This window comes from Callorhinus ursinus, unplaced genomic scaffold (assembly GCF_003265705.2).
Source record: "Callorhinus ursinus isolate GAN/ISIS: 27379988/994484 unplaced genomic scaffold, GSC_fseal_2.0 scaffold6, whole genome shotgun sequence".
Classification (NCBI taxonomy): domain Eukaryota; kingdom Metazoa; phylum Chordata; class Mammalia; order Carnivora; family Otariidae; genus Callorhinus; species Callorhinus ursinus.
The window spans coordinates 28,128,702-28,144,973 of NW_027397068.1; the positions used below are offsets into that span (position 1 = coordinate 28,128,702).

Sequence of the window (16,272 nt, forward strand, 5' to 3'; positions counted from 1 at the left end):
TAAATTAATAAAAGCATTGGAAACACTAAAATATAGAATTGAAACTACAGAAAATGAAATCAGTGATGTAAGAAAACAACTTAAGAGGTATGTAGAAATAGAATAAAGAAAATAAAATGAAGAAAAATACGTGTCTTGGAGGAAAGAGGTCTTAATGTGAACTTATTAAAAAGAAATACTTCAAATAAGAAAATTGATGATACCAATGAATTGAGTGTAAATGAGTATTTGTAGTTACTGCTTGCTTAGATATTTGTAAATTGTGTTCCCCTTGGAGAGAGTGTTTGCCAATCCTGAGTGACAGTATCATCATTTGTTGTACTTATAACTAGGGAAATACACAGTCAAGTATTTTATTTTATTTTATTTACTATTATTATTATTTTTTCGGTTTTATTTATTTGACAGAGAGAGAGAGAGAGTGAGCAGCAGAGGGAGGAGAAGCAGACTCCCCGCTGAGCAGGGAGCCCCATGTGGGGCTTGAGTCCAAGACCCTGGGATCATGATCTGAGCCGAAGGCAGATGCTTAACTGACTGAGCCACCCAGGTGCCCCACAGTCAAGTTTTTTAGAATTTAAGGTATACCTTCTACTTTTCAAGTAACTAGAAAAAAGATAAAAGAAAAAAGTATTTCTTAGAGCAAAAACTAGAAAGCAGGAGAAGCAGCAAAAAGTATGGGTAAAGAACATAAAATAAGATCAGGCATGTTGACCTGAAATATAAATGGGTTACATTTCTCTATTAAAAACTAAAACTTCTGATACAGCTGAGTAAGCGTCTAGCCAAATGGCCTTCTTACAGACAATAATGATAAATTTGGAAAAAATATATAATACAACTATCTGAAGGTCTTGAAGAGTAAAAAATGTCAGGCAGATTCTAGAAGGGAGGTAAGACTTGGAAGAAAGTCCAAAATTGGAGATATCTTTTCTTTTTTAAAAAAATAGCTATCACCTTTAGGGCAGATAAAGTCAGTGCTACACTGAGTGACTGAAATTCTGATACAAAACTCACGGTCTTTCTGGCCTGAAGAACCAGATGGTGGAGTTTGGGGCAAGCATTGCTACAGGAAAATGAGAAATGAACCCCAGAGTGAACTAGATGGATGTAGCCCCAAGTTCTATGTATAAATCTTGCCCAAACCTCTGACTGACCTCTGAACCATACATTTGTGGGGTAGATCACAAACTTCCTAACTAAAGGTAGGGTACTGATCTAACTACAGTTTGTAGTTAGAATTATCCAAGCTAATTTCTTGCTAAAACAAAGATATTGACACTCTCCAGAAAATGAAATGAATCCACAAGGTCCAGGAAACAATCTCAAAATGAAGAATGAGGAAAAATTGACCCATCCTCAAGAGAAAAAAACAGTCAACAGAGATCAACCCCGATATGACCCAGATATTGGCATTAGACTTTAAAGCAACAATTAAAACAATAATTGTTAGAGAAATGAGGTAAAGAAAATATGTTCATAATGAATGAAGAGATAGGAAATCTCAGCAGAGCAAGAGAAATCATAAAAAAGTACCAAGTTTAAATTTTAGAATGAAAAAAGACAGTATCCTAAGTAAAAATTCACTTGATGAGCTTACTAGCAGAATGGAGATAACCAAGCAAAGAGCCAGAGAACTTGAAATTACTCAGTGTGAAGAGTGGAGAGTAAATGAGAGAAGAAAAGAAAGAAAGCCTTAAGTTTGTAGAACCATAACAAGCTTTCTAACATATTTCTAATTGGAATCCTAGAAGGTAAGAAGAGAGAATGAGGCAGAAAAACTTTTGAAGAAATAATGACTGAAAATTTCCTAATCTGGGACAGACATAAATTTACAGGTTCAAGAAGCTTGGTGAAAGTCAAGCAGAGCAAATACAATAAAACACTGCTAGGCATATTATAGTCAAACTGCTAAAAATCTAATGTGAAAGGAAAATCTAGAAAGCATCTAGAGAAAAACAGCATGTAAAATACAGGGGAACGATGATTAGCTTCTGATGACTTCCATTAGGAACTATGGAGGCCAGCAACCATGGAACTACATCTTTATACTGGGGGAAAAACCCGTCAACCTAGATATGAAACAAAAATTTTCTTCAAGAATAAAGACAAAATATTGGGACATAACCAAAATAAAAAATTTCTGCATAGCAAAGGAAACCATCAACAAAATGAGAAAGTCTCCTGAATAGGAAAAGATATTTACAATGTTATGTCCAATAAGGGGTTAATATCCAAAATCTATAAAGAACATATACAACTCAACACCAAAAACCCCCAGATAATCCAATTTAAAAATGAGCCGAGGACCTGATAGACATTTTTCCAGGGAAGACCTACAGATCGCCAATAGAGACATGAAAATGTGCTCAACATCACTAATCATCAGGGAAATGCAAATCAAAACCACAACGAGATATCATCTTACACTTGTCAGAGTGGCTAGTATCAAGAAGACAAGAAATAGCAAGTATTGGTAAGGATGTGCACCCTTGTGCATTGTTGGTGGGAATGAAAAATTCGTGCAGCCACCGTGGAAAATAGTATGAAGGTTTCTCAAAAAATGAAAAATAAAAATGGCATATGATCCAGTAATTTAATTCCTGGGTATTTACTCAAAGGAAATGAAAAAACTAATTTGAGAAGATAAATGCACCCTTATGTTCATTGCAGCATTATTTACAATAGCCAAAATATGGAGGCAACCTGAGTGTCCATTGACAGATGAATGGATAAAGAAGATTTGGTGTATATGTATGCGCGCGCGCGCGCACACACACACACACACACACACACACTCATCCATACACATACATACAATGGATTATTACTCAGCCATAAAAAAGAATGAGATCTTGCTATTTGTGACAACATGGATGGACCTAGAGGGTATTATGCTAAGTGAAATAAGTCAGACAGAGAAAGACAAATATTCTATGATTCCACTTATATGTGGAATCTAAAAAAGAAAACAGACCAAAAAAAACGAACAGACCCATAAATACAGAGAACAAACTGGTGGTTGTCGGAGGGGAGGATGGGCAAAATGGTTGAAAGGGATTGAGAGGTACAGAATGGATTAAAAATTTCAGAAGATATAATTTAAATGTAAAGATAGATTGAAAGTAAGTGGTTGCAAAAAGATATACCATACAAATAGTAACAATATGAAGGCTGGCATGAGTTTATTAATGTCAGATTGAATTTACTATGGCAGGCCCTGCTGGTCCCTGTGGCCCCACTAGAGGATGCTTATGCTGGGCTCAGTTTCTCCTTCTTCAGTTCATGGCAGCAGGGGTCCTGTGCCCTTGACTCCTGGGCCATTGTGCTGGAGTTTGTCTGCTATGGATTTCAGTTGTAGGTAAATCAAATTTGTAGAAAATAGTTTTGAGCCTAAGATCATTTCAATAAGAGGACATCTTTTGTCTAGTACCAAAATGAGCATGTAAATTCCTAATCTGGAATATAGCTGCACAAGAATGATTTTCTGCTTTACCAGAATATACTCTTATAGTTACCTTCAGCTATAATGATTTATGATACCAAAAAGAGGAAATATTTTCAACATTAAAGAATCCATTAAGAGATCTTTGACAGCAAGGCCCATCTAATTATGTAGTTGACATTGCAGGAAATAAGTGTGATATTATCATAAAAAGGAAGTCATGGAGAGAGATGCTAAGGACTCCACTGACTCATCCATACAGTTTTTGTAGAGATCAGTACAAAAACCACAATGAACTTAAATGAACTCTAAATAAATTTGTCAAAGAATTCCATTCATTCACACTAATACTCCATCTGGTAGTAAGGACCTCAGAGTACAAAGACAACTTTTATTTAGAGTCCAAGTGAAAGCTGTTGTTAACTAAGCCTCAGCCACTCACACTTGATAATGAAATAGATGTTTCTAAAAGTTAACAGGAGAGTAAGAGTCTCTGCCACTAATTTTTGCCTGGCTGGTTTTGGATCATCTTCATGCATGAAAGATTCCCGGAAATATAGAGGTTCTGTTCTCTCATTGAACACTTAAGACATGATATTTAAATCCATTGACTTCCATTATAAAAAGAAGCTCTAGTGTGAAAAACTACTTCATTGATGTTTAACTTTACTGAAAATAAATAGTAAGTATATGGATGGTAGTATTTTTGTAATCAAGATTTTATGTGACATTTTGTGAAGTTTCTCTTTCATGGTTCTTAAAAACAATACCCTCTGGAGCCTATAATTTCCTTGGATTCCTACTATTACTCTTACAGGGGATCGTATCCTTTAAAATGTTGTAGGATATCTAAAGTGAAGGGCTGGGAATTATTTAAATAAAAAATGGATTTAATTTACAGGACTATTTGTAGGATTGATGGGAAGGATTTCATCTTCCTGCAATAATCTCTATAGCAGTTTTCATCGAAAATATTAGCTGAGGATATATGCAGTAACACAACATCAATAATAATAGATGTGTAGATCACCCTAACTTTTCTTTCTGATTTTTTAATTTGTGTATCACCAAACACATTATTGATATTTAAAAAAAATAAGCCCTTATGGTCAAGACAGTGGTGGTATAAAACCTCTCTAGAATAAATATAGTTTTATTTGTTGCTTTAAACTGATTGGCAGGGGCGCCTGGGTGGCTCAGTTGGTTAAGCGACTGCCTTTGGCTCAGGTCATGATCCTGGAGTCCCAGGATTGAGTCCCGTGTCGGGCTCCCTGCTCAGCAGGGAGTCTGCTTTTCCCTCTGACACTCTTCCCTCTTGTGCTCTCTATCTCTCATTCTCTCTCAAATAAATAAATAAAATCTTAAAAAAAATAAAAAAATAAACTGATTGGCAATGATTAAAAAGGAAGGAAAAAATAGAAGAACGGAAAGAACTAAAAAAGGAAGAAAGAGTAAATTCAATAATGTAAATGTTAATTTTATATTTCATCCAAATGTTTTGTGAAGAAGAGATAGATAAGCATTATCTAGCATGCGTAACGTCTATGTGAGATCGGTACTTATGGTTTTATAAATTATATAAATACTTTTATAAATCTATAAATTCTAAGTTTCATCCAAAACTCCAAAAATGTAAATGTCAAAACAAATATTACTAGAGATTAAGAGTGACATTTCATAATGATAAAAGTCTATTTATTAGAAAACCATGATAATCTTAAATATATGCACCTAGTAACACATCTTCAAATTACACAAAGCAAAAATAGATTTAATGAGTGAACTAGACAATTGAATAATCATAGTTGGAAATTTGAACATCCCTCCTAAAGCAATTGAATGAACAAAAATTTGTAAAGATATAATCATTTGTTTTGACCTAATTAGTACTTATTGCACATTAAACCCAATAACTGCAGAATTCAGTCTTTTTAAGTGCACATTGTATGTTCACCAAGATTGAACATATTCTGGTCTGTAAACCAAGTCTCAACAAATTTATAAAGTTTGAAATCATATAGAATGTATTCTCACCATAGTAGAATTAAATTAAATGTAAACAACAATGAGATATCCAGGAAACTCTCAAATATTTGCAAATTAAATAATATATTTAACTAATCCATGGATTAAATAAAAAATCACAATGAAAATTAGAAAATGTTTTGAAGCAAAATAAAATGAAAATGTTAACATTGAAATTTTTAGGATGTTGCTAAATAAAACAGTTCTTTGAGGAAAATTTGTAGTTTAAATGTTTTTTTAGAGGAAAAAAAGTCTCTAAAATCAGTGACCTAAGATTTTACCTTAAGAAGCTAAGAGGCAACCTACCAAATTGGAGAAAATCTTTGCAAATCATATATTTGATAAGGGTTTAATATCCAAAATATAAAAAGAACTCTTACAACTCAATAGCAAAAAACCACAATCTGATTAAAAGTGGGCAGGAGGATCTAAATAGACATTTTTCCAAGGAAGATATACAGCTGGCCAACAGGTATATGAAAAGGAGCTCAACATCACTAATTGTCAGGGAAATTAAAATCAGAACCACAATGAGTTATCACCTCACACCTCTTAGAATGGTTACTATCAAAAAGAAAAAATAGCAAGTGTTGGTGGGGAAGTGGATAAAAGGGAACCCTTGTGTGCTGCTCATAGGAATGTAAATTGTTGTAGTCACGATGGAAAAACATGGAGGTTCCTCAAAAAATTAAAAATAGACTGCCATATGCTCCAGCAATTGCACTACTGGAAACTGAACTCATAGAGGCAGAGAAGGGATTGATGGTTGCCACAGGTGGAGGGTGGAGGGTGGACAAAATGGGTGAAGGTGGTCAAAAGGTACAAACTTCCAGTTATAAAAGAAATAAGTTCTGGGGATGTAATGTAGAGCATGATGACTCCAGTTAACAATACTGTATTGTGTATTTGAAAGTTGCCAAGAGAGTAGATCTTAAAGTTCTTATCAGAGGAAAAAAATTGTAGCTGGTGATGGATAGTAACTAGACTTACTATGAGTGATCATTTTGCAATATATACAAGTATCAAATCATTATGTTGTACACTTGAAGCTAGTATATAATGTTATATGTCAATTATCAGTTTAAAAAAAGGAGAAAAAAGAACCTAGAAGGGTAAATTAAAACTAAGTAGAAAGAAGGAAGGAAATACAAAGAGTAGAAACCAATGAAATTAGAAAACAAACAATAGTAAAATTAACAAACCCCAAACTGAGTTTTTTGAGATGAACAAAATTGTAAAACCTTTAACTACACCGATCAAGAAAAAAACCCCACACAAATGACAATATTAAGAATGAAAGGATTATAAATATTAAAAGGATAATCAGAAGAATATTGTGAGCAACTTCATGACCACAAATGTCACAACTTAGATGAAATGGACAAAATTATTAAAAAATAAAATTTGCCAAAACTGACACAAAATGAAACAGAAAATCTGAATATCCATATAGTTACTAATGAAATCTAATTTGTTATCAAAAACTTTCCCACCAAAAAGTCTAGACCCAGAAGGTTTCACTGATGAATTCTATCAAACATTTAAGGAAGAACCTTACTTATACTGTCTTACACAAACTCTTTCAGAAAACAGAAGAATGGGAAACATTTCTCAACTCCTGTTATGTGTCTAGTGTAGCCATAACAGCAAAACTCAACTAAGGCATTCCAAAGAAAGAAAACTAACAAGATAATATTTCTCAAGAACATAGACATAAAAATAATTAACAAAATATTAGCAAAGCAAATTTAGCAGCATATAAAAAGAGGATAATAATACATCATGACTATTTGGGGTTTATTCTATGAATGCAATATTAATTTAAAATTTGAGAATCAGTCAGTGTCATCTATATTAACAGAATAAAGGAGAAAAATAATACTTTTAACAAATATGGAAAAAACATTTGACAAGATCTGGCTCACATTCATTATTAAATGCTAGGGCTAGCATTTTATTAAAAAAACAACCAACCAATGAACTGGGAATAGTAAAAAGCTTCCTTAATTTGATAAAGAACATCTACCAGAACCATCCACCAAAACCAGTGAGCGTATTTAATGGTGAAATATTGGACATTCTCCCTCTCACACTGGGAACAAGACAAGGATGCTTAACTCTTCCCACTTCTAGTCAACATAATATCAGAGGCCCTAGTAACTGAAATAAGGCAAGAAAAAGAAAACATGGAATGGAAAAGAAGAGCCAAAATGATCTGTTTTTAAAAAGGCACTGTTTACATAGAGGTATCTTTAAAATCTTCAAATAAGCTCATAGAGCTACTGTGTGAATTTAGCACACTCACAGGTTACATGGTTAGTGTGCAAAAATCAATGATATTTTTATATACTTGCAGCAAGGATTTGGAAAATGAAATAAAACCCCCAATTTTAATAATATCATCAAAAGCATAACGTAATTAGAAATAGGTTTAACAGAAAACCTGCAATACCTCTCCACACTGAAAACTAGAAAACATTGCTGGGAGAAATTAAAGACCTAAATAAATGGAATGATATACTATTTTCTTGGATTGGAGCATTCAATATTAGAAAAAATGTCACTTCTTCTTAAATTGATATGTAGATTCAATACTATGATAATCATAACCCCAGCATGCTTTTTTTTTTTTTTGACAAGTTTTATATGGCAATGAAAAAAAAATACCCTGAGTAAGCAAAATACTCTAAAAAGCATAAAGTTGGGGCACCTGGCTGGCTCAGTTGGTAGAACACATGACTCTTAATCTCAGGGCCGTGAGTTCAAGCCCCATGTTGTATGGAGTCTACTTAAAAAAATTTTTTTTTAAAGATTTTATTTATTTGTGAGAGAGAGAAAGGGTAGAAGCAGGGGGAGCAGCAGGCAGAAGGAGAAACAGGCTCCCCACTGAGCAAGGAGCCTGATGGGGGACTTGATCCCAGGACACTGGGATCATGACCTGAGCCAAAGGCAGATGCTTAACTGACTGAGCCACCCAGGCATCCCCCCCAATTTTTTTCTTAAAGAACAACAAAGCTGAAGGGCAAACAGTTTTAAGACTTACTAGAAATCTACAAAAAATTAAGGTGTGTGGTATTGGTATAGGATAGAAAAATTAATCAGTGGAAATTAATGATTGGCATGGAGAATGGAGAGCTCAGAAATACATACCTACCTACTTATGATCATTTGACTTTTGACAAAGGCAGTGGACAGTCTATTGGGGAAAGAAATGACGCTGGAGTAGCTGCATATCATTATGGGAAAAAAATGAACCTTGACCCTATCTCATATATCACAAAAATTAATTTGAGATGGATCATAGGCCTAAGTCAAAAAAACAAACTATAAAGCTTTTCAAGGAAAACATTTGAAGTATGTCTTCATGATATGGAGGTAGGCAAAGATTTCTTAAGTCCTAGAAAGCAATAGTATAAAAATATGATAAATTAGATTTCAACAAAATTAAAAACTGCTGCTCCTTCAAAAGCACTTTAGGAAAATGAATGGACAAGCCACAGACTGGGAAAAAATATTTGTAAATCATATATTTGACAAAGGAATAGGATCTAGAATATACAAAGAATTCTTAAAAGCCAATAATAAACCGCCTGATAAGAATTGGGCCCAATTTTTGAATAGGCACTTCTTTTGAGGAGACATATGCAAAAATGCCAACTTACATAGTCACCAGGCAAATGCAAATTAATAGCACAGTGAAACATCATAATACGTACCCACAACAATGACTCAAATTAAAAAGACTTGCAAAACCAACTACTTATGAAGATGTGGGGCAACTAAAACTCTCCTACACTGTTGTCGGGAATGTAGAGTATAAGACACTGAAAAAAGGTTTGACATTTTCTTATGAAATTAAACATACTTCTAATCCTATGATCCAACAGTTAAACTCCTAGATATTTACCCATAGAAATGGGAAGAAAAAAAGTTGACAAAAAAATTTGTACAAGAATGGTTCTATTAGCCAACATATAAGCTAATTGAACCTTAAAAAAAAGAAGGTTCTAGCTGCTTTATTTGTTATAGTCAATAACTGGAAACTGATCAGGTTTTCATCAACCAGAGGATGGATAAAGAAACTGTAGCATATGAATAAAAGGAATAAAAAAGAATAAACACATAACAACATGGGTAAGTTTCAGAAACAGGCTGAGGTAAGAAACCTTATACAAAATAATATATACTCTATAGTTTCACTTTTATGAGGTTTTAGAAAAGGTTTTATGGTTTGCTTTGGAGATTATAGTATAAAACTTTAACTTAAATCAGTTTACCTTTAAGTGATGTTACTACTTCTAGTATAGTGTAAGAACCTTACTTTAAACAGTATACACCCATTCTTTTATACACCAATGTTATGCATGCCAAAGTATACAGTTATATTTGCTTTAAATACTTATCTTTCATTTTTTTAAATTTTTTAAGATTTGTTTTTATTTGAGAGAGTTAGAGCGTGTGTGAGCATGAGCAGTGGGGAGGGGCAGTGGGAGAGGGAGAAGCAGGCTCCCCGCGGAGCAGGGAGCCCAGTGCGGGGCTCTATCCCAGGGCCCTGGGATCATGACCGGAGCCGAAGAAGACGATTAAATGACTGAGCCACCCAGGCGCCCCCCCCCTTTTTTTTTTAAATTTTTTAAAAAGATTTTAGTAATTTGAGAGAGAGAGAGCACAAATGGCGGGGGAGGCGGGGGTTGGAGGGAGAGGGATAAGCAGCCTCCGCCCTGAGTATGAAGCCTTGTGGGGGCTCCTCTATCTCATGACCCTGAAATCATGACCTGAAACGAATCAAGAGTCTGCCTCTTAACCAGCTGAGCCATCCGGGCGGCCCTAAATAGTTAACTTTTAGAAGGATTTAGATAAGGGGCACCTGGCTGGCTCATTTGAAAGAGCATGGAACTCATGATCCCAGGGTTGTGAGTTTGAGCCCCATGTTGGGTGTAAAAATTACTTAAAAAAATTAAAAAAAAAAAAAAAAGGACTTAGGGGCACCTGAGTTGCTCAGTTGGTTAAGTGTCTGCCTTTGACTCAGGTCATGATCCCAGGGTCCTGGGATCAAACCCGTATCAGGCTCCGGGCTCAGCAGGGAGTCTGTTTCTCCCTCTCTTCTCTCTTCCCCTGCCCCTCTCCCCATGTCTCTCTCTTTCAAATAAATAAATAAAATCTTTTTTAAAAAAGGATTTAGATAATAATAAAGTTTCATATTTACCCATAATTACCATTTCTGGTGCTCTTCATTCCTCTGTGTATTACGGGGTTCCATCTAATATTTTTTTGCCAGGGGACTGCTTTTTAAGATTTTTTTTGTAGTTCTGGTATTCTGGTGATGAATTCTTTCAGCTTTTCAATGTCACAAAAAGTCTTTTTGTTTGTTTGTTTTGTTTTGTTTTTTAAAGTAGGCTCCATGGCCAGCGTGGAGCCCAACTCGGAGCTTGCACTCATGATTTTAGCCATTCTGACAGATGTGAGGTGATATCGCATTGTAGTTTTGATTTGTACATCCCTGATGATGGGTGATGTTGAACATTTTTTCATGTGTGTTGGCCATCGGATATTTTTTTGGAGAAATGTCTGTTCGTATCTTTTGCCGATTTATTGGATTATTTGTTTTTTGGGTGTTGAATTGTATCAGTTCTTTATATATTTTGGGTATTAACTCTTTATCAGATATGTCATTTGCAAATATCTTCTCCTGTTCCATAGATTTTCTTTTAGTTTTGTTGGTTGTTTCCTTTGCTGTGCAGAAGCTTTTTATTTTGATGTAGTACCAATAGTTTATTTTTGTTTTTGTTTCCCTTGCCTCAGGAGACATATGTAGAAAAAAGTTGCTAAGGCCAGTGTCAAAGAAGTCACTGTCTGTGTTCTTTGCTAGGATTTTTATGGTTTCAGGTCTCACATTTAGGTCTTTAATCCATTTTGAAATTATTTTTGTGAATGGTATAAGAGTGGTCTAGTTTCATTCTTTTGCATGTTGCTACCCGGTTTTCCCAACACCATTTGTTGAAGAGACTGTCTTTTTTTCCACTGAATATTCTTTCCTGCTTTGTCAAAGAATATTTGACCATGTAGTTGTGGGTTCCTTTCTGGGTTTTCTATTCTCTTCTATTGATCTGTATGTCTATTTTTGTGCCAGTACCATACTGTTTTGACTACTACAGCTTTGTACTATAACTTGAAGTCTGAAATTGTGATGCCTCTAGATTTGCTTTTCTTTTTCAAGATTGCTTTGGCTATTTGGGGTGTTTTGTGGTTCCATACACATTTTAGAATTGTTTGTTCTAGTTCTCTGAAAAATGCTGTTGGTATTTTGATAGGGATCGCATTAAATATCTAGATTGGCTTTGGGTAGTATAGACATGTTAACAATACTTTTTCTTCTAATCCATGAGCATGGAATGTCTTTCCATTTCTTTGTGTCATTTTCAATTTATTTCAACAGGTCTTTGCCTTTTTGGTTAGGTTTATTCCTAGGTATTTTATTATTTTTGGTGCAACTGTAAATGGGATTGTTTTCTTAATTTCTCTTTCTGCTGCTTCATTATTGGTGTATAGAAATGCAACAGATTTCTGTAGATTCTGCAACCTTACTGAATTTATTTATCAGTTTTAGCAGGTTTTGGGTGGAGTCTTTTGGGGTTTCTATATAGAATATCATGTCATCTGCAAATAATGAATGTTTTACTTCCTCCTTACCAATTTGGATGCCTTTTATTTCTTTTTGTTATATTATTGCTAGGACTTCCAGTACTCTGTTGAATAAAAGTGGTAAGAGTGGACATCCTTGTCTTGTTCTTGACCTTAGGGGAAAAGCTTTCAGTTTTTCCTGATTGAGGATGATGTTTGCTGTAGGGTTTTTCATATAAGGCCTTTATTATGTTGAGGTATGTTCCTCTAAACCTATTTTTGTTGAGTTTTTATCATGAATGGATGTTCTACTTTATCAAACACTTTTTCTACATCTACTGAAATGATCATATAGTTCTTATCCTTTCTCTTATTGATGAGATGTATCACGTTGATTGATTTGTGAATATTGAACCACCCTTACAACCTATCAATAAATCCCACTTAATCATTGTGAATGATTTTTTTTAATGTGTTGTCGAATTCAGTTTGCTAGTATTTTATTGAGGATTTTTGCACTTGTGTTCATCAGATATATTGGCTTGTAGTTCTCTTTTTTTGTGATGTTTTTATTTGGTTTTGTTATCAGGGTAATGCTGGTCTCATAAAATGAATTTGGAAGTTTTCCTTCCTTTTATATTTTTTGGAATAATTTGAGAATTATAGGTATTAACTCATCTTTACATGTTTGGTAGAATTTGCCTGTGAAGCCATCTGGTCCTGGACTTTTGTTTGTTGGGAGTTTTTTGATTACTGATTCAATTTCTTTGCTGGTTATCAGTCTATCCAAATCGTCTATTTCTTCCTATTTCAGTTTTGGTAGTTTATATGTTTCTAGGAATTTATCCATTTCTTCTAGGATGGCTAATTTGTCGGCATGTAGTTTTTCGTAATATTCTCTTATAATTGTTTGTAGCATTGGTTGTTATTTTTCCTTTGTCATTTGTGATTTTATTTGAGTCCTTTCTCTTTTTTTCTTGATAGGTCTGGCTAGAGGTTTCTCAATTTCATTGATTTTTTTACAAAGAACCAACTTCTGGTTTCGTTGATCTGTTTTATTGTGTTTTTGTGTTTTGTTTTTTAGTTTCTATATCATTTATTTCTGCTTTAATCTTTATTATTTTCTTCCTTCTGCTGGTTTTAGATTTTGTTTGTTGTTCTTTGTTTGTTGTTCTTTTTATAGCTCCTTTGGATGTAAGGTTAGGTTGTTTATTTGAGAATTTTCTTCTTGAGGTAGGCCTGTGTTGCTATAAATTTCCCTCTTATGACCACTTTTGCTGCATCCTAAAGGTTTTGGACCATTGTATTTTCATTTTCATTTGCTTCCATGTACTTTTTATTTCTTCTTTTATTTCTTGGTTTACCCCTTCATTGTTTAGTAGCAGATTATCTAACCTCCATGTATTTGTGGTCTTTCCAGATTTTTTTCTTGTTGTTGACTTATAGTTTTATAGCCTTGTGGTCCAAAAAGATTCATAGTATGACTTCAGTCTTCTTGAATTTGTTGAGGCTTGTTTTGTGGGCTAAAATGTGATCTATTTTGGAGAATGTTCCAGGTGCACTTGAAAAGAATGTATATTCTGTTGTTTTAGAATGGAATCTCCTGAATATATCTGGTAAATCCATCTGGTCCAGTGTGACATTCAAAGCCATTGTTTCCTTGTTGATTCTTTGTCTAGAAGATCTGTCCATTGATATAAGTGGGGTGTTAAGGTTCCCTACAGTTATTGTATTATCAATTAGTTCCTTTATTTTTGTTATTTTTTTTCTAAGATTTTATTTATTTGACAGAGAGAGAACAGCAAGAGAGGGAACACAAGCATGGGGAGTGGGAGAGGGAGAAGCAGGCTTCCTGCTGAGCAGGATGCGGGGCTCGATCCCAGGACCCTGGGATCATGACCTAAGCCGAAGGCAGACGCTTAACGACTGAGCCACCCAGGTGCCCCCCTTTATTTTTGTTATTATTATATTTATTATTAATTCTTTTATGTATTTGGGTGCTCCTATGTTGGGTGCATAAATATTTACAGTTGTTATATCTTCTTGTTGGATTGTCCCCTTTATTAGTATATAGTGTCCTTCTTTGTCTTTGTTACAGTCTTTGTTTTAAAGCCTATTTTGTGTGGTATAAGTATTTTTACTCTGGCTTTCTTTTGCCATCCATTTGCATGATAGATGTTCCTTCATCCCCTCACTTCCAATCTGCAAGTGTCTTTTGGTCTGAAATGAGTCTCTTGTAGGCAGCATATAGATGGGTCTTATTTTTTTATCCACTCTGTCATCCTATGTCTTTTGATTGGAGCATTTAGTCCATTTACATTCAAAGTAATTATTGATAGATATGTATTTATTGTCAATTTATTATATTTTTTGTGGTTGTTTCTAAAGATGTTTGTTCTCTGATCCTTACTTGTCTTTCTTTCATGTTTTGCTGAATTGTTTAGTGATATATTTGGATTTCTTTCTCTTTATCTTTGCATATTTATTAGTGGTTTTTGATATATGGTTACCATTAGGTTTGTATATAACCTCTTCTGCGATGCTTGGATTTTTAAGGAAAAAATCTGTATATCCATGTACATCTCCAAGGTATTTAGATCCTTGTAGTTGCTTTAAAAGTCCTCTTTGCATGTATTTTGTCTGTAAGTATTATTATAGTTATTCACTGTGGAGAATGTAGAGGTCATTATTACCAGTCTTGAAAAATGAATGTGCCATAATTTCAGTACTCTCTCTTATATGACCAAGTGCTCATTTAACTCTGTTTAGAGATCATTAAAAAATTATAGGCAAGAACTTCTGCTGAATTTTTAAATAGTATTTAGTAAACAATGACAAATCTTGATATAAATGTATTATAAAATCTTTATGTCTGAGAGAATATTAAACAACTGGTATGAAAAAAAATGGTAGCTAAGTAACATTTTAGGAGATAGATCTATTGCATTGATAATTAGCCTAATATTTGAATTGCAAAAAACTCTTCAATTTAATGAGTACAGTTCTTTTTCACTTAAGTGTCCTATAAAAACCTAAAGGTTTTCAAGCCAAATGAATTTTGTTTGGAATTCTGTTTAGAAAATACTTTTCAGAGCATAAAGTTTGGATTATATATCCTTATAAAGGCAGAGTGTTTTTAAAGTTAACCCTTTAAAAAATTACTCTTGAATACTGAAAGGTATTATTTGATTTTACCTTTGCTGATGAGTGGAAACTTTCAATTAAGAATATTACAAGTGGGCCTTTTCATACCTTTCATTGTCATGAGCCTACTGAAAGGTACACACTTGTTAAGTTACGTCTCAGAGCCTTATATGTTCATAACAAAGATACTCTTCTGTAAGTGAGACCAAAAAGTTACCTTAACATAGATAAACTTTCATTTGTGTAATATCTCAGTGTTAATTCTGTAACACTGTGTTCTTCAGTATTCACTTTGGTATTTTTCCCAATAAATTTTAAAAGAACTTATTGAGGTATAACTGATATACAATAAATGACACATATTTAAAGGGTACAATTTACAAAATAGTGGCATGTGCATACATCTGTGAAATTACCACTGCAATCAATATAATGACTATTTCTGTCACGCTCAAAACTCCTCTTTTCCTGTTTTAATCCCTCCCGGTCATTGTCATCCTGCTGGCCCCTCTCTAGGCAGCCACTGATTTGCTTTCTGTTACTGTAGCTTTACTTTAACTTGCTTTTTTTGGAGTTTTATATAAATGGAATCACACAGTATATACCTTTTTTTTGGTCTGGCCTCTTACTCTGCGTAATTATTTTGAGATTCATCTATTTTGTTGTATGTGTGGTTTCTACTTTTTATTGCTACATAGTATTTCATTGTACAGAAATATCACAGTTTTCTTATCTAGTCACCTAATGATGGACATTTGGATTGCTTCCAGTTTTTAGCTATTCCAGATAAAGCTGCTGTGTAAACATGGAGTGTGTTTAAATTATCTTATATTTTGGGACACCTGGCTCAGTCAGTGGAGCTCAGGTCAATGAAGCATGTGACTGTTGATCTTGGGGTTGTGAGTTCAAGCCCCACGTTGGGCGTGGAGCCTACTTAAAAAATAAATAAAATAAGACTATTTTATTTTCAAATTTTACCACTTATTGGTAATCATGGCTCTCAACTCTTATCATACAGCAGTGTTTATATGCAACTTCCC

General features: G+C 34.0%; 1 protein-coding gene across 3 annotated transcripts in view; it reads left to right on the forward strand.

The window, feature by feature from the left end:
* The window catches only part of AFG1L (AFG1 like ATPase), a 223,698-nt gene that overhangs the window by 102,226 nt on the left and 105,200 nt on the right, over positions 1-16,272 (forward strand). The window lies entirely within an intron of this gene.